Genomic DNA, 15,747 nt, shown 5'->3' on the forward strand with positions numbered 1-15,747 from the left:
ACTAACAGGTATGTTTGGTGTTTCTTCACTGCAGAAGCACCAGATTGTGTGAGGGGTGCAGCTATACTTCATGCCCGTTGACTCCATTAGCAGTTTGTGAACAACAACATCCCTGTGTCGCATCAGGCTGAGGAGCTTTTTTGCATGTCATTCTCCATCTCTCTCTCTTTATTTCTTGCCACCTTTCTACTGTCAAAAATCTCCAATAGAGGATTACAAATGCACAAAAAGAAAAAATTATGGGTTATGATGAGCATTATTATACCTTAGTATAGAGTGAACAAAAAACACACTTTGCATCTACCTCTGCCGGCATCAAGAAGGCTAAATGACCTTATTCAAACATCCCGAGAGTGTTGTCGGGCAGGCGCATGCTGTGTCTGATGGTGGATCACCCAGCAGTGTCTTTAATACAGCCTTTCTTCTATTCCTGAGAATAACTGTTCTTTTTTTCGTCCACTTTCTGTCTGCCCATCACTATTTATGCCATTTGAGGTCCAGTCACGCTGTGAACGAGTAATGCTCACAATACCATAAATTATTTCTTTGTGAGCTCTCGCTGACTCCAGAGAAGATAAACTACCAGGCTCGGTAAAGTGCTGCATGACTGGCGCACAGTCACCAGAGTTTCCCCACTCTGATACAAGTCAATTTGGGAAACTAAAACTTCCTTGTATTTTTTCCAGCTCGTGTTTCCAACACCACACAACAATGAGCTATAGTAATGTATGCACACACAGCAGGGGGACTTCTGCAGCAGCTCCAGGACCTCTGCATTTCCAGGCTGCACAATTCATCTGAATGAAACATAATCACAATATTGAACTTCTGCACCACAATTCACAAGAGGCTGTAGATTTCATGGTAGCAGTTTACAACGGGTCGCATTCTGGTGTACTAATTAGTGCATCTACCCATGAAAAACCATTGCATGCACAGAATAACACTGAGCTTGTACTGAATGGAAAAATCCCTCCAATGAAATTACATTTGGGGATTTTTGTTCTTGTGTAAGTATTACGGCTCTGGAAGCTGCGAGGGAGGATTTCAAAGACTGATTTTTTTTTGCTTTGATATGATTGTTGGGGAACAAACTGTACATTAAGTATTCCAGGAATAGCTGGAATCGGGAGTTTGCGGCAGGAATAAAGAGAGCGATGACCAAAGAGGCTGAAAACGATCACAGCTTTCATGAGTGCAATACTGAGAGACTTTATATATGGAGGTGTTGATGAAGTGTGGACACACGCGCACACACACACACACACACACACACACACACACACACACACACACACACACTCATAGTGTCCCTGTCACTCTCTTTCACTTTCTCTCCCCCGTGTTTCCTCCCACTTGTTCTGTCTTACAAACAAAGACAAACACACTCTGCAGGGGTGTTTCCCAACGGGACACCGAGTATTGAACGCTCTCTTTTTCTATTTCTTCCTCTAACACACGCACGCACACACACCACACACACAAATACAGAACATCCCTGCTCACACACACACACTTTGCAGGGGCGATCTCCATTGGGTAACCTATGATTGAACTCTCCTCCGGCCCGCTCCCTCTCTCTCACACCCCTGCCGTGACCTTATAATGATCTTCCACGCTGCACCACACAAACACATGCGCGTGCACACACAGCCATACACAGACACACACACGGTGTCTCTCTAAATTCCCACACTGGGTCTGTAATGATCTGCCAGGCACTCCATGCTCTGAATCTTTTAACAGTCCACTCCTCCACTAAGTCTCAATAGAGTACTCCGCATGTATGTGTGTGTGTGTGTGTGTGTGTGTGTGTGTGTGTGTGTGGGTGGGTGTGTGTGTGGGTGTGTGCATGCGTGTTGGTGTTTTGGGATGTTTATAGTGACTGTATGTATGTAATTTTCTGTGATACACTTTGTAGCAAATATGTGCACATATTGTTTGCCTGCTTTGCATTTTTTTCCATTAGATGAAAACAAGTGTGTATTGTGTGTTTATTATGCATATGCATTTTTCTTAACACACACACACTCACACACACACACACACACATCATGGCAGATAAGCTTTTAATCACTGCAGCATGTCAAGGGAGTGGTGAAGTTTTGCTGCTGTGTATTCAGTATTAATTTCAAGGTCTTCTGAAGTTAGCATTCATCAAATATCTTTGTGGGACTCTAAAGAGCATGACTGTGATAAAACATCCGAGTGAACGGGGTGAGCTCTGCTGCTCATTGATTATATCTCATCAGAGGTCACTTTAGATATGTCTTTTAGGTACATCTAAATAGATTAAAGCAATACTCCACCAAAAATCTCTGTATTGACTATCAACTCGCCACCTGTAGGATTGAAAGCAACGGCAAGTGCCTCAGTGACTGAAGTGGGTAGATGGTACCACCGTGGGTTGGAGGCTAAGTGTATAACCTTTTTATATGCATATGTACAGTGGTGAAAGTACTGTACAAAGTACAGAGAAAGTTGCTATTCCAGCATTGGCAACAACTGCCGACACTGCAAAGCAACCCAAAAATGGAAGACGAATTTATCAAAAAGAGAGTCTAAAACAGAGTCTGACAATACACAAAATGAAACACATGTAAATATTGACAAAGTGTTTCAGAGATGGAGAGAAAATGTAGCAAATAGTTTAGTCTTCTACTAACCATAGCCAAAGGCTCACAGCCACAGCTTCAAATTCATGTTCATGTAGCTAACGTTAGCAAGAGCCTGAAATCGCAGTATGTCCTCCGCACTCCCCACTGCTTCAGACAACCTTGCTGTGTGGAAAGAGGGGAGCAGCTCTGGAGACAGACCCCCAGTCAGCAGTCAAAGCAACCCTAATTCAGCCATGGCACACCCCAGCTCTAGGGGACCAGACAGCCCCGACTCCCTGCCAGATTAGCAAACTTTCTGTTGCTGCTGTTACACAGGTTAGACCGGAGATGCCACTGGATACCAGCCTGCTGTGACACCCGGTCATGGGTGGTTTGCGCTGGCCAAATTCAAGCCACTACAGCTGCCAACCAAAGTCTGTCTCCCAAGCTGCTGTCTGCTCTCCTCCCAATAATAGCAGTCCACAGCGGCGGAGAGTGAGGCAGAGGGACTGTGGGGTGGCTAGCTAGCGCATTCTTGTCTTGTTTGTGGTCTGATAAACAGAGAAAGAGAGGATGGGGTGAATGAGCAGTGTGCAATTGTACATGTACAATAAAAAAACACAATAAAATATACCAATGTATGGGACACACTGTTACTGTATGAAGTGTTTGCACATGCCCAAAGTCATCTGGTGGGAGAGGCTTAGGACAGAGTTTTAATGTAGCTGTTTTTATGCCTTTTCCAGATTTTTGCCTACCCTGGCTTGAAGATGCAGTATTTTTAACATGGAGTGTCCCATAGAATAATTGAATGAACAGGGACGGACTGCCTATCAGTGTATTTAAGTACAAATGTATTACAAGCTCAGTATCATTAGTTAGTATCATACTAAGCATATCATACTAAGTATCATAGCTTAGTATCATTTCAATTCCTCTGAAACACAATTAATTCAGGAGACACAAAGGTGGAACTTAAGTGCTTTTGGAAATGATACTAAGTGAGCTTTCAGCGTTTGAGAATGTCAATGTACACATTTGTTAATGCAAATCTGTGTGAGTGCTGCTGTGTTTCCTGCTGCAGTGGCGCCTGTGTGTGGTGATCATGTCTCGTGTGTGAGTGCACAGATGCATTAGAGCCGTGCAGAGGCAGCCCCTCTAAGTCTGAGGCATTCCCTGGACATCTCTAAGTGGTTTTCTTTGAGAGCCACAGCCTGGCAGTAAGACCCCTATTACTGATACAGACACACTGTAATAAGGCACAGTGCTCACACACTCAGACACAGACACTCATATATAAAGGGACTTTATCTCTACTATCAGCAGCACATAAGAAGCAATCTGCACGCAAGGACAACAACCATTGCTGGGGCAACGTTAATGACACTGGATCGAGATGAACATATAGTGCGCTCATGTATGTTCTGACAGTATAGACTTGTGTGTGTGAATCTCAGAAGAAGTATGGTAAGAGAAGAAACAGAGCTCACAATCTGTCAATATGATTCCATATCTCTTCTTCATCTCATTTTTCTTCCTCTCTGTTTCTCTTTAGTTCAGCATCCCTTCCTCTGCGCAAATGTTTGTAATCAGAGATATTGAGCGGCTGATTGATGGCCACTTTCATGTCTAAATTTAGCCAGACACACACTACACGGCAATAAGAAGAAGATAGATGCGCACAAACACACAGAAACACCATTGTGCTCCTGTCATCTCCCCCTCTCTCAGACAGATCATTATCAGGCAGGAGATCGTTCTGTTACAGGAAGGGACCCAACACTCAAAGGACAGGAAATGAAGACGTGGTTCAGCCTATCAAGCTCCTCAGGAGACGACAGGATAAGAGAGGGTGTGTATCGCCCTATCAGTGTCTCTGGGGAAAGTCATGTGACTGAAGAGGCAGGAAGTGGGTTTTTAATAAAGTCGCGCCCAGCCGGGCAGATAGGGCGTCAAGGATGAGTGTGTTTACAAACAGCCTTTTTTCCCCCCTGAAGTCTCTGCTGACCTTTGACCTTCTTACTATCTACCCCTACCATTTTTATTTAGTTATGTTTTTTTATTTTAAAGTGTTGATAAGCACATTATACAGTAAACATCTACTCAGATTAGACAAACAATCATGTCTCTCCACCCATCCCACCCACTGAAACATACACTCACCAAGAAGAGCATAAAAAATAAACAAATAAAGGTCACATTTAGCCATACCCAATGTCAATATCAGATTCTACCTAAATATGTCAGAGCTGGTTCCTAGACGGAGAAGGAGCCCCTTATTGAGTATTTTATCTTCTCTAACTGTTTGAATAGCATAAGGTCAATTATAAAAGTTCAGCGTGTAGGATTTAGGGAGATATATTTTCAGAATACGTATGTTTACCTTAGTGTACAATCACCTGAAAATAAGAGCTGTGTTTTCATTACCTTAGAATGAGCATCTACATAGAGAGCGGGTCCTTGTTCATGGAGTCTGCCATGTTGTATCCACAGCCCAGAATGGAAAAACCAAATACAGACTCTGAAGAGGACCTTTCGTGTTTTTGCATTTTTGCGTTTTAACGTCGGCCACCATAATTAGCAGCCCCACTGTGACAAACAACATTGGAAGAACACTGACTTTTAAACTTGAAACTACTTCATTTGGTGTTTTTATCAGTTTTAATAACCATGTTTAAGTGTTTGGAGAGGAAGTGACCTCTGCAGATAATTCACCTCCTGGTAAAAACCTCCTGAACGTCTGGATCTTAAGTTATCAGAGAAAAAAGGTGAGTGGAGATTTGCAGTTGCTGGGCTAGAAGCTCGTCTACGACAACCTGAGCTGCATTGGAGAGACAACGGTTTTTAACACTAAACTGTTTTATTTAGTGTTTTTACCACTCTTAATTAGGGATGCAGCGAATATTCGGTAACCAAATATATTCGGTCGAATATTGCAAAAAAACACACATTCGGTGGAATAAGTGAAAAGCAAGGCCGAATAATAGCGGTGTGCTTTGATGACGCAATCAAACAGCGTGATTTGTGAATGTATTCCTGTCAAATACGGCAGCCATAGTACTCCACGGCGCAAGATAACGGCTTACCGACGACGGAGAAGCCTGGCTCCAGATCCAATAATTTCCTCTTCTTGGTGTCATGACTGCCCAAAAGCACCTGGACAGCCGAGCCGTGGCGGCACACAGGTACGTGACATGTCAGAGGAGAAACGAGCCGTTCACATTTCTCTCTTTGTGGCAGGTAACGGTCCACAAACCTCACCGCACTTAAGGGACTGTTCTTAACTTGTCAGGGGAGGAGGGTGGCTGGTTGATTTTTGGTTGATTTTTATTTTATTTATTTATTTTATTTCGATCCCCGCTATGTTAATTACTTATTGATGCTGTTTTTGAAGTATGAATAAGTCAATAAGTAATTTATTCCATTGAAATATCATTGATGTATTATAGAAAAGTGATTTATCTTTTTATAAATGACAAAAGGCACATCTGCCTCATTTTCGCTGTGGTATCGTGATACTACTCAGTCAGAACCGTGATACTTTAACTGGTATCGTACCGTGGGTCCCTAATCTGGAGGGTGTTCATCTGCAAAAACTAATGAAAAACTAAACAACGGCATTCGGTACTCGGTATTCGGCCAAGCGTTTAATTTTATTCAGCTTTGGCCACAAATTTTCATTTCAGTGCATCCCTGCTCTTAATGACCAGAGGCCTGTACTAAGAAGCAGGATTTGGAGTTAGCGTGGTAACTTTGGTGTTAACTCAGGGTTTTCAGTACCAACGAAGCTAGTTCTCTTTTTACAGGGATAAATCACTGTGGCAACTTATGCTGAACAACCAACCTACAAGGTAAAAAAGAGTAGCCTTTATGCTGTTACAGGTCAGTAGAATTATTTCATTGTTCCAGGGCTCTATTTCCACTGGTTTTAAAACAGAGCCTCTAAGAGAGAGAGAGAGAGACTGTTTACACACTAAACACGTGATTTTAGCCCTGTTTCAAATTATGCAAAGTCTATTTTAGTCCTCAGTGATAGTGCTGCTACTTTTACACTCTGATTCCATCACTGCAGCTCAAAATAACATAAGACACCTACGTGATGAGATCTAGGATAAAACAGGTAACATTTAATAAGTAAAATAATCCACACACTGTTAATTGGCTCCAGTTTTTATAAATGCCACATTTCGGTCAGACAGACCTCATTAGTCATTTACTACTTTTCCACCCTTTACTTCAGCAGCAGAAACAGTCTGGCGTCACTTTAAAGTCTTTTTACGTGACATATTCAGAGTAGTATTATTATCCGCCACTGCCATTTTAACTACTTTATCTACTAATTGATAGTTTCATCTAATGCATCCTATAATATTATTGATCATATATTTTTATGTTTAACATCTGATTCTGCAAAGTTGTAAGACAAATGTAGCAGAATAACGAGTTTAATAGTGTTTCTTCTAAGCTCCCCATCCCTCCCAGCAGGAGTGAAGTAGAACTGTAATTAAGCATAGGAAAAAGGATTATATTAACTGACAATATTAGATCTTTTTTATATGAAGCCAACCACACTAAGTTCCAAGGCTGGATTTTCTGTTATTAATATACAAATACAAATGTCTACTGAATTTTAAATGAGTTTTCTTACTTCTTGCTCTCTTTATCTAAGTAAACAGAAAGCTTGACCTCTGTACTATTTTTTTTAAACCAATATGATTCACAATAAGTTAAATTCAGATCTAAGACATGCATTTAATACAATAATTAAAAGAATCCCTATGCAGAAACACAGCTAGACAATTGCATGTTAAAGTTTACAGAGGCTTCTACCTGAAGGGTCAAGGGCTATATAAAAGCAGATATTTTTTAGCATGTTCCACCTGCAAATACACAGAGAACTGATCCCCTGAAACTGTCAGGAGGTAATGTTTCCCAATACCCATTGAGGAAAATCTGCCAGCAGCTGTAACCAGTTGTCTTTTTTGATGATTAATTAATTTGTCAAGGGCCACTGTGCCATTCTATTAAATTTATAACGTTGACTTTATGTCATCGCTGAAGGCAATATAACCCACCTAAATCGCCTCAAACAAGCGGCGGTCAAACTGAATCAATAACCAGAGAAAAAATATGTGGAAGCGGCATGTGCTCTCTTGGACCTGCATATTATTGGCCCCTCTGCATAAATGCAAACCAAGCTGAATTCTTGGCAATATTATCTGAGGAGAAGAGGACACTGACCCTCCACTTTGTATCCACAAGAGAAGTACGTGCTCTGCGTACTACTGCTGGTCAACCAATTTTGCTGGAAAAACAGAAGGGGAGGCGGGTGAGCAGCAGGCGGGAAATATAAAAGTCAAGCGGGAGTATTAGGGGAAGGATGGGAGGTATAGAGGAATGGCTGACACGCAAGATGAGACAGAGGACACGAGATGAAGATGCATGAGCAGGGGTGGTAAGATGCAAAATAGATGAATAAAATGAGGTGATACACACACATGCAAGATGTATGCATTGATTTCTTTAGACAGCATTGAGTGAAGACCAGGAGAACACAGTATGATAATGCCCTGTCTACTGCCAAAAACATGATTACACACATGCACTACACACGCAAAGTCGTGCTCCTGTCAATACAATAGATCCACACTCTTTTCCCTCTTCCAGGGTCACTTCCTTCCCTGCTGTCTCTCATGCACACATGCCAACACGCACCCATCACAACAAGCACAAACTGACTGAAATGGCAATGAACCTCGCCCTTGTCAATCGACCGGTCGACATGAAATCAATACACAATCAGCCTGAATTAGGAGGGCTTGGTGTAATATCTGAACCCCAATCAGATTGAGTGACAATCACTCCAGAATAATCTCAAGAATTTATCGCTTTTTATTCACCACAAAATGAAGCAAAGCAGATCTGGTCTAGAAATTCCCCTACAATATGTGTGAGGCGGCCCAGGCTAATCTCTGGATAGCATCTGTTTGCAATGAGGTTTTCGTTCCAAGCCGCTGAGTCACGACAAGCCCTGGCCAGGCTCAATCTACAACACGGGAATGAAATAAGGAAGGAGCAACCGTGGGTGGGTGTAATCTCTAGATTGCATCTGTTTCTGTTGAACGCCGGGCGAAGGGCATCATATTTACAGAACATTTACTACAGGACTGTTGTTGTCATCCACACAGTGAGAGGGAGCAGAAAAGCACAAAAAAGTCACCTGCAAAGACATGCAAGTTCAATACCTGTGTTTGTTTCACATGTAAAAGCTTAGTAAAATAAGAAAAGAGGGAATTCAGAGGGGGAAATGTAACTGTTACTCTGGAAAATTGAAAGTGTCAGCAAGTGTAATCTGGTTATTTAGCTCCCTGTTTAGAAAACCAGGTTTATGATTATGCCCGGGATTTCTTTTAGGTACTTAGAAATGGCATAGTTGTGAGCATGTAACTGCACTAACTGACAAATAAACTCACCTGAGTGAGAAACCATATGTCTCTACTGTTCCTAAGATGTTCAACACCTCAAACTGCCAATTTTAAATGAAATTGTAAAATAATTATAAAATAAACTATCAACTATGTAAATACAGGTAGAACCTATATTATATGAATGAAATTTGAAAGTAAATTACATTTTCAAAAATGAGATATCAGATCATTAGTTAGTGTTTAAAAAAATCGAATAATCATTTAATAACATCACATAAATGTATATTAATGCAGCGATTCTCAACAATGCTGGGCCTCGAAGCGATGCCATCTAGTTGGCCATGGAGGTAATGCAAATTGGTTGTATTAAATTCACAAAACAAACTGGTTATTTGCAAAGTTAGTTATTTTTATATCTAAATGTGGTGTAGTATTTACATAAAAATGTATTTATTTATTTAATACTGAACACTTTGGGCTTCCATACAAAATGGCCATCACATGTTGAGGGTGATGTCTAGCATACAGTGTGTACAGTTATAGTGTAGCCTGTTTGTGCCGTAGTTTAATACATGTGTTTCTTTTGTTTTCATTAAAATTGTACATTCAATTTTGCTGAGGGATACACACAGACACAAAAGGGAAATGATTTCATCTATGATTTTTGATATTTTTAGTGACGCCTTTGCAATATTGCTCTTTAGTTTCATGCCTGTGTAAGACCCTGAATTGAAAATAAATTGAACTTGCCGGTTGGGAGGGAGGTTCGCACTGAGCACAGTTATTAATCAGGCAATAAGCTTGCAGAGAAAGCGGAGCCGACGTCTGTCTTTATAAGGTGAATTTCCCGATTAAAACAGACGCCGCCCTCTAAATCAAATACAGACAGGCCATTTCAAAGGGTTCCCTTGTATTACATATTTTCCTTTGTAGTCATGTCTTCCTCATGCTAACCACACCTATCATGGTGATAATGAGACGTCCTCATTATATATTCAGGCTGATAAAGACCAGGATACCAATCTTTTTTAACTTGAAAGACTTTTTTTTAGATGACTATTTCAAGTGGCGAGGAAAGACGCCTGTCAGCTCTGAGGCCAGACTCTACGTGTGTGTGTGTGTGTGTGTGTGTGTGTGTGTGTGTAAGAAAGAGAGAGAGAGAGAGAGAGAAAGAGGTAGAGAGGATAGGAAGGAAGGAAGTCATTCTATCCATGGTCTCCAGGGGATGCAAGGCAATTTGGGAAGCCTGTGACAGCACAGATTTTAAGTTTTATATCCATCCCTCCCACATCCCTCTCTTTGTGCTGTTCTCTTAACATCCAACTTGCTCGCTTCTCCCTCTTTCCCTTCTACTCTTCGCCATGTATCTGGATACGCTTTGATAAACTTTGCTTTTAAAGCACTTTGTTGAACACAGAGTTCATGACACGAGACTTTCTCCTCCTCCCCCCCATTCACCCTGACACTTCCTCTTTTCGTCCATCACTCCTTTCTGTCTATTTCCTCTGTTTTTATCTCCGTCTGTCCCTCTAAGGGTCCATCTCTATCACTCACTCCACCATACCCACAGATGCATGCACACTCAGACGCTTAAAAATTCTGTCCACGGTCCGCCACTTACAGACACAAAGGAGCATTGCGAGCGCTGGCCGGGGGGCTAAAAGCGTCATCTTTGATAGGAAAAGCAATTTGAATGGTACTGAGTGATGCAGACTGGGCTACTTTTCTGCTACACACACACACACACATACACACACTTAAATGGACATACTGGAGCACACAGGTGCATAGACACAAAAACATTCACTCACACATACATAAATGTAAGCCACTATCAACCAAAAAGTGCTCTCACACCATTAATGGACATCACTAGAGCGGACAGAATATGTAGTAGCCTGGATCACATTGACAGACACCAAAGTAATGACAGCAGGCCACATTTGGCTCTCAAAGTATCTGTTGGCCTTTTGAAAGCTTCCAGCAGCATGATGAGATTTTCAATATTTTCTGTTGATCAGAACTTCCATTAGAGCAACTGAATTCTTCACAGGGATCATAAAGTGTCATCTAATACATCTAAGCGTCAGATCGGGTGTCAGATTTTTGAGGTGCGTTTTTCCTGGCCTGTAACACATCACCGGTGGTATGTTTCCTCCTTCAGCAAACCACAACGTCCAGATTGGACAGCCCCCAAGTAGAAAATCAGGGCAGACCCCAAAATGTATTCAACATCATAGGACCATGTTCAACTCCACTGGAACTCCTCAGAGCAACACACTCACCCCAAAAAACTGAGAGAAATGTAAAATACCGTTTCAGAGCTGTTCTGTGGAGCCTTTGCTTTGATCTACAAGGAAAGCCTCTTTAAAAAATAACCACAAACAGGCAGGCTGCCTTTCAACTTCTCTCCTGTTTCTCCCATCTGGGTCTACCTCTCTGTTCTGCTCTAACCTGGGCAGGAAGTTGGGACGAGAGCTTTTCCTGGCGACAGAAATGTCTGCCAATTTAACAGCAACTCATAACAGGCCAGATAGGGCTCCATCTGTTGAGTCGGTTCATTGATTGGCCCCGCATACATTTGTATCTCATCCCGCTTTTCATCCTTCCATCCAATCATCTGTCTATTTATACCTGCATGCATTGATTTGTTCATATTTGTACTGTCAACTGGATAAATTACCGTTCCTCTAATCCAATCCGAGTTGCAGTGTAAACAAAATCAACATTAGAATGACTGCACTATGATTTCAGACACTTCAGACTTAGCGTAAATGTTAATTTCGCCAAAAGACTGGAGTCAAATATCTGACAGCAACTCTTCCTCCATGTAATGTTTTAATAAAGAATACTCCAAGGATCACAGTGACAGACGCTTAGTCAAACCCTCCACGCTCCAACAGCATGAAGAAGACGAGGCAAGGGGAGGAAAGATTTTAATTTCACTCCAAAAAAATAAAAAATGAGGCAACACTGTGCAACGGGTTAGCTTGCGGCTAGCACTTCCACTGGGATCGTTATCAAGCATGCTGCTCCTCGGGTAATAGAAGAGGGTGGTATAGAAACTGTTTTATTCCCCCATCCCCTGCCAATGTAAGCGATGAATTCCTGGTGAGGAACAATGGCAGACATTCATTTGATACATGGCATCCCCTGTGAGCCACTGAGACTCGTGAGGGTGCAACAAGATGAATTGATGGATACATTTAAAATCTTTGAAATATCCTTAAAGTTATGGTGAGAGTTTTTACATAATATGTATAAACTGAATAACACTGTATGGCAAAGTCATCTTCTGAAAAGCTTCTTTAACAGTTACAGTTACCTTCAACTCATTACTTTGACACAAACATAAAATATGAACATCTTAACTATTCACCTTTTTCAGTCTGACGTTAGATAGAATCTTGAGAAAGACTAGAATTACCGCACCACGGTTGTATGCCTATTGACGCATTATTGTTGTCAAGAATGGTAGCCAATGGTTTCCAAGATGAAATAGGTAGTTTTTGATTGCAGAAAAAAAGGACTACACTATGGATGGAAGGATATCCTTACAATCTTAACTTTTACAAACAAGGCAAAATGGCACGACTTGAGGCTTCTGGTGTCAACGAAAAAGGAAGAATTGAGGATGAGGATGACAAGACTATCAGTTAACATTGCTCCTCCATTGGTGGGTATGTGTTCCCTTTTTCCCTTAAAGGGATAGTGCACCCAAAAATGAAAATTCAGCTGTTATCTACTCACCCATATGTCGACAGAGGCCCTGGTGAAGTTTGAGAGTCCTCACATCCCTTGCAGAGATCGGCGGGGGGAGCGGCTAGAACACCTAATGGCTGACGGCGCCCCAGAATAACGTCCAAGAACACAAAATTGAATCCACAAAATATCTCCAACATGCTCATCCGTAGTGATCCAAGTGTCCTGAAGCCCCGACATAAAAAGCTGTTTCGAAAAACGTCATTTGAACTCTGTTTTTAGCCTCACTGTAGCCTGTAGCTCTGACTGCTCTGCTTCTCTGTGCTCCGCGCTCACGTGTGCGCGCTCAGGGTGATCGGTGATGCACGGTCTCTGAAGAGCAGCAGTCTCGTCAGTACTGATGTCCAGATTCTCAAGTGCAGGCATTCCCAATTCCCAGTCTGAGCAGCAAAGACTTTCCTCATCCGTTGGCATTGCTTTGCATTTGAAACAACTACACCACCAGGTTTCCGCGTCCGTATACTCGGGCTCAAACAAATACGGCTCAACAAAGAAATGCTGTTCCTTTCAATCAATTTCAAAGTCTTCAGACATGTTGGGCTGTCCTTTGCTAAAAGACCGTAGTGCAAATTATTTTTTAGATACTGTGGTTACTGTTGTCTCTCCCTGCGGTGCACGTGTCACGTGATGTAAACACGGGTAAGCAAAGCTCATGCTTTCGCTGGTCTCGCGCAAGTGCGCACACGTGAGCGCGGAGCACAGAGAGGCAGTTAGAGCTACAGGCTACAGTGAGGCTAAAAACAGAGTTCAAATGACGTTTTTGCGAAACAACTTTTTATGTCGGGGCTTCAGGACACTTGGATCACTACGGATGAGCATGTTGGAGATATTTTGTGCTTTCAATTTTGTGTTCTTGGACATTAGTCTGGGGCGCCGTCAGCCATTAGGTGTGCTAGCCGCTGCCCCCGCTGATCTCCGCAAGGGATGTGAGGACTCTAAAACTTCACCTGAGCCTCCGTCGGCATATGGGTGAGTAGATTATGGCTGAATTTTCATTTTTGGGTGCACTATCCCTTTAAGGACATCAGTAAAGTACTCTGTGTATTTATTACTGACTATAGACCATGGTGCTAACGTAATGTTATTCTATCTTCAATGTAGAAAGTTACTTTGGGGTGGCATGTAGCCATGCAGACATAATATAAACAAAGGAACATTAGCCTTGATCTTTTCTAGCGAACAATGACTCATGTCATGTTAAAAACATGTCAGCAACCAACCTATCTGTTCCAAGCTTGTTCAACTGTTATGGGAGCATAGCAAAAGGGGGCAGGACTAAGGAAGGGATAATTGATTTAAGACTGTTAACTCAATGTATGCATGGAGAGATACAGAGATAGAGAGATAAAGAGATGCTAGTTTGATGTGTTAAAAACTAATTTTGGCACATTTGATTAGAAGGCAGTGAATGTAGTACCTCTCCTTCTGTCTAGTACCTACTAAGTGGTTTGTCTGCAGCGAGGATCTCTCCCCTGTTCAGTGGCCCAGTCTCTATTCACACTGACCTTGATGAGAAGAAAACAGGAGAGAAGAAATGCAAATGCAGGGTGGCGGCATTGTTAAGCTTTAGCTTGGGACACACACACACACACACACACACACAGAACAGGTAGGATTTTTTTATATGGTTGAATTTATGCTCCTTGCCAGCTGAGTTTACACTGTGAAGGCTTCTGAACCCTGTTCTGTGACCACACCACAGCCTTATAGACTAAACATTATGAACTCATATGCTGTAAAATCGATTAAGATCCCCAAAGAGAGCAAAAATACAATAGGCCATATAAATGCAGCGCAGTGCTAGGCAGTTCTCAATCCAGGCACGCTTCCCCTTTAGTTTTCATCCTTGCATCATCTCAATAATGAATGAATCAGCTCTGCCGTCTAATTGTTGAAATGCACCAAGGTCCAAAAGCCCTGTAGCCCATGACTGTAACGTTAATGGCGGCAGTTTATATGAAAGAAACTGTCAGAATGGTCTGAATTAACATTTAAAGTTAAGTGTTATCAACGCACTTAAAGGCAAAGGATGACGATGTAAAGTGATCATTGCTGTGGTGTTACTACAGCTTTTTCCTTGTATTTTCTATTAACCTTTTGCACTGATCGATGCGGTTTTGCAGCCCTCAAAGTGGACCAACTGTCATAAAACATTCAAACTGAAATGGACTAATATAACACACATACTGATGAATCAGCAAAGCCTTGTCTAGTGTATACTGCACGTAAGTGCAGGGGTGGTTAAAGAACTGTAAATCCATACCCAAGTAAAAGCACAGTTATGTCATAAAAAATGACTCAAGTAAAAGTGAAAATTACCATTTAAGAAACCTACTTAAGTAAAAATAAAAAAGGTACCTAGGTAATGAATTACTAAAAAATACATGCTTCTTTTAATTTAATATTTTTAAGGGTGTACTGGTGGTGTACTTTAAGAACACAGAAATTAACAACATAAACAATTGGAAGTACTGTTAACAGTGTTCTGCAGTTATCTTTTGTAACCCCTTCTCACCCCTTCTAACTGTAACCATTCTTTGTGTACTAAAATGTAATTTTTTGTATTTTTGTAACAAAAACCCTTTTTCCTCTTCCAGGATTTTTTTTTTTTTTAACACCACCCCAAACCAACAGCATTGCTGTGGGAACATCGTGCCCATCCTCCAGGTCGTCAGAGTGAGTCACCCCCTTTAGCATTGTTAACTTTAGCTCTGTTAGCACCGTGAGCATTGTCAACACAGCTAGTGGTACTAACAATGTTAAGGGTGACCACCATGTTTCCACAGCAACTCTAGCCCACTGGCAGCTAGCTCCCACCTGACCCGGCTGGTATGCAGTGCAGAGTGGCCAAGGCTAGCTAATCAGTGGAAACCGGGATAGGTAGTCCGCACTATGTTTCCTCATGTTAACAACAGGGCTAGGTGGCCGTCTGTCAGCTAAAGCAACAGAAAACGTAAAAA

At 41.7% G+C, this 15,747-nt stretch overlaps 1 protein-coding gene across 4 annotated transcripts in view; it reads right to left on the reverse strand.

Moving 5' to 3' along the window:
* Window positions 1-15,747, reverse strand: part of dmd (dystrophin) — a 353,683-nt gene that overhangs the window by 274,124 nt on the left and 63,812 nt on the right. The gene's annotated exons all lie outside the window — the stretch shown is intronic.

This window comes from Epinephelus moara, chromosome 15 (genome assembly GCF_006386435.1).
Source record: "Epinephelus moara isolate mb chromosome 15, YSFRI_EMoa_1.0, whole genome shotgun sequence".
Lineage (NCBI taxonomy): Eukaryota > Metazoa > Chordata > Actinopteri > Perciformes > Serranidae > Epinephelus > Epinephelus moara.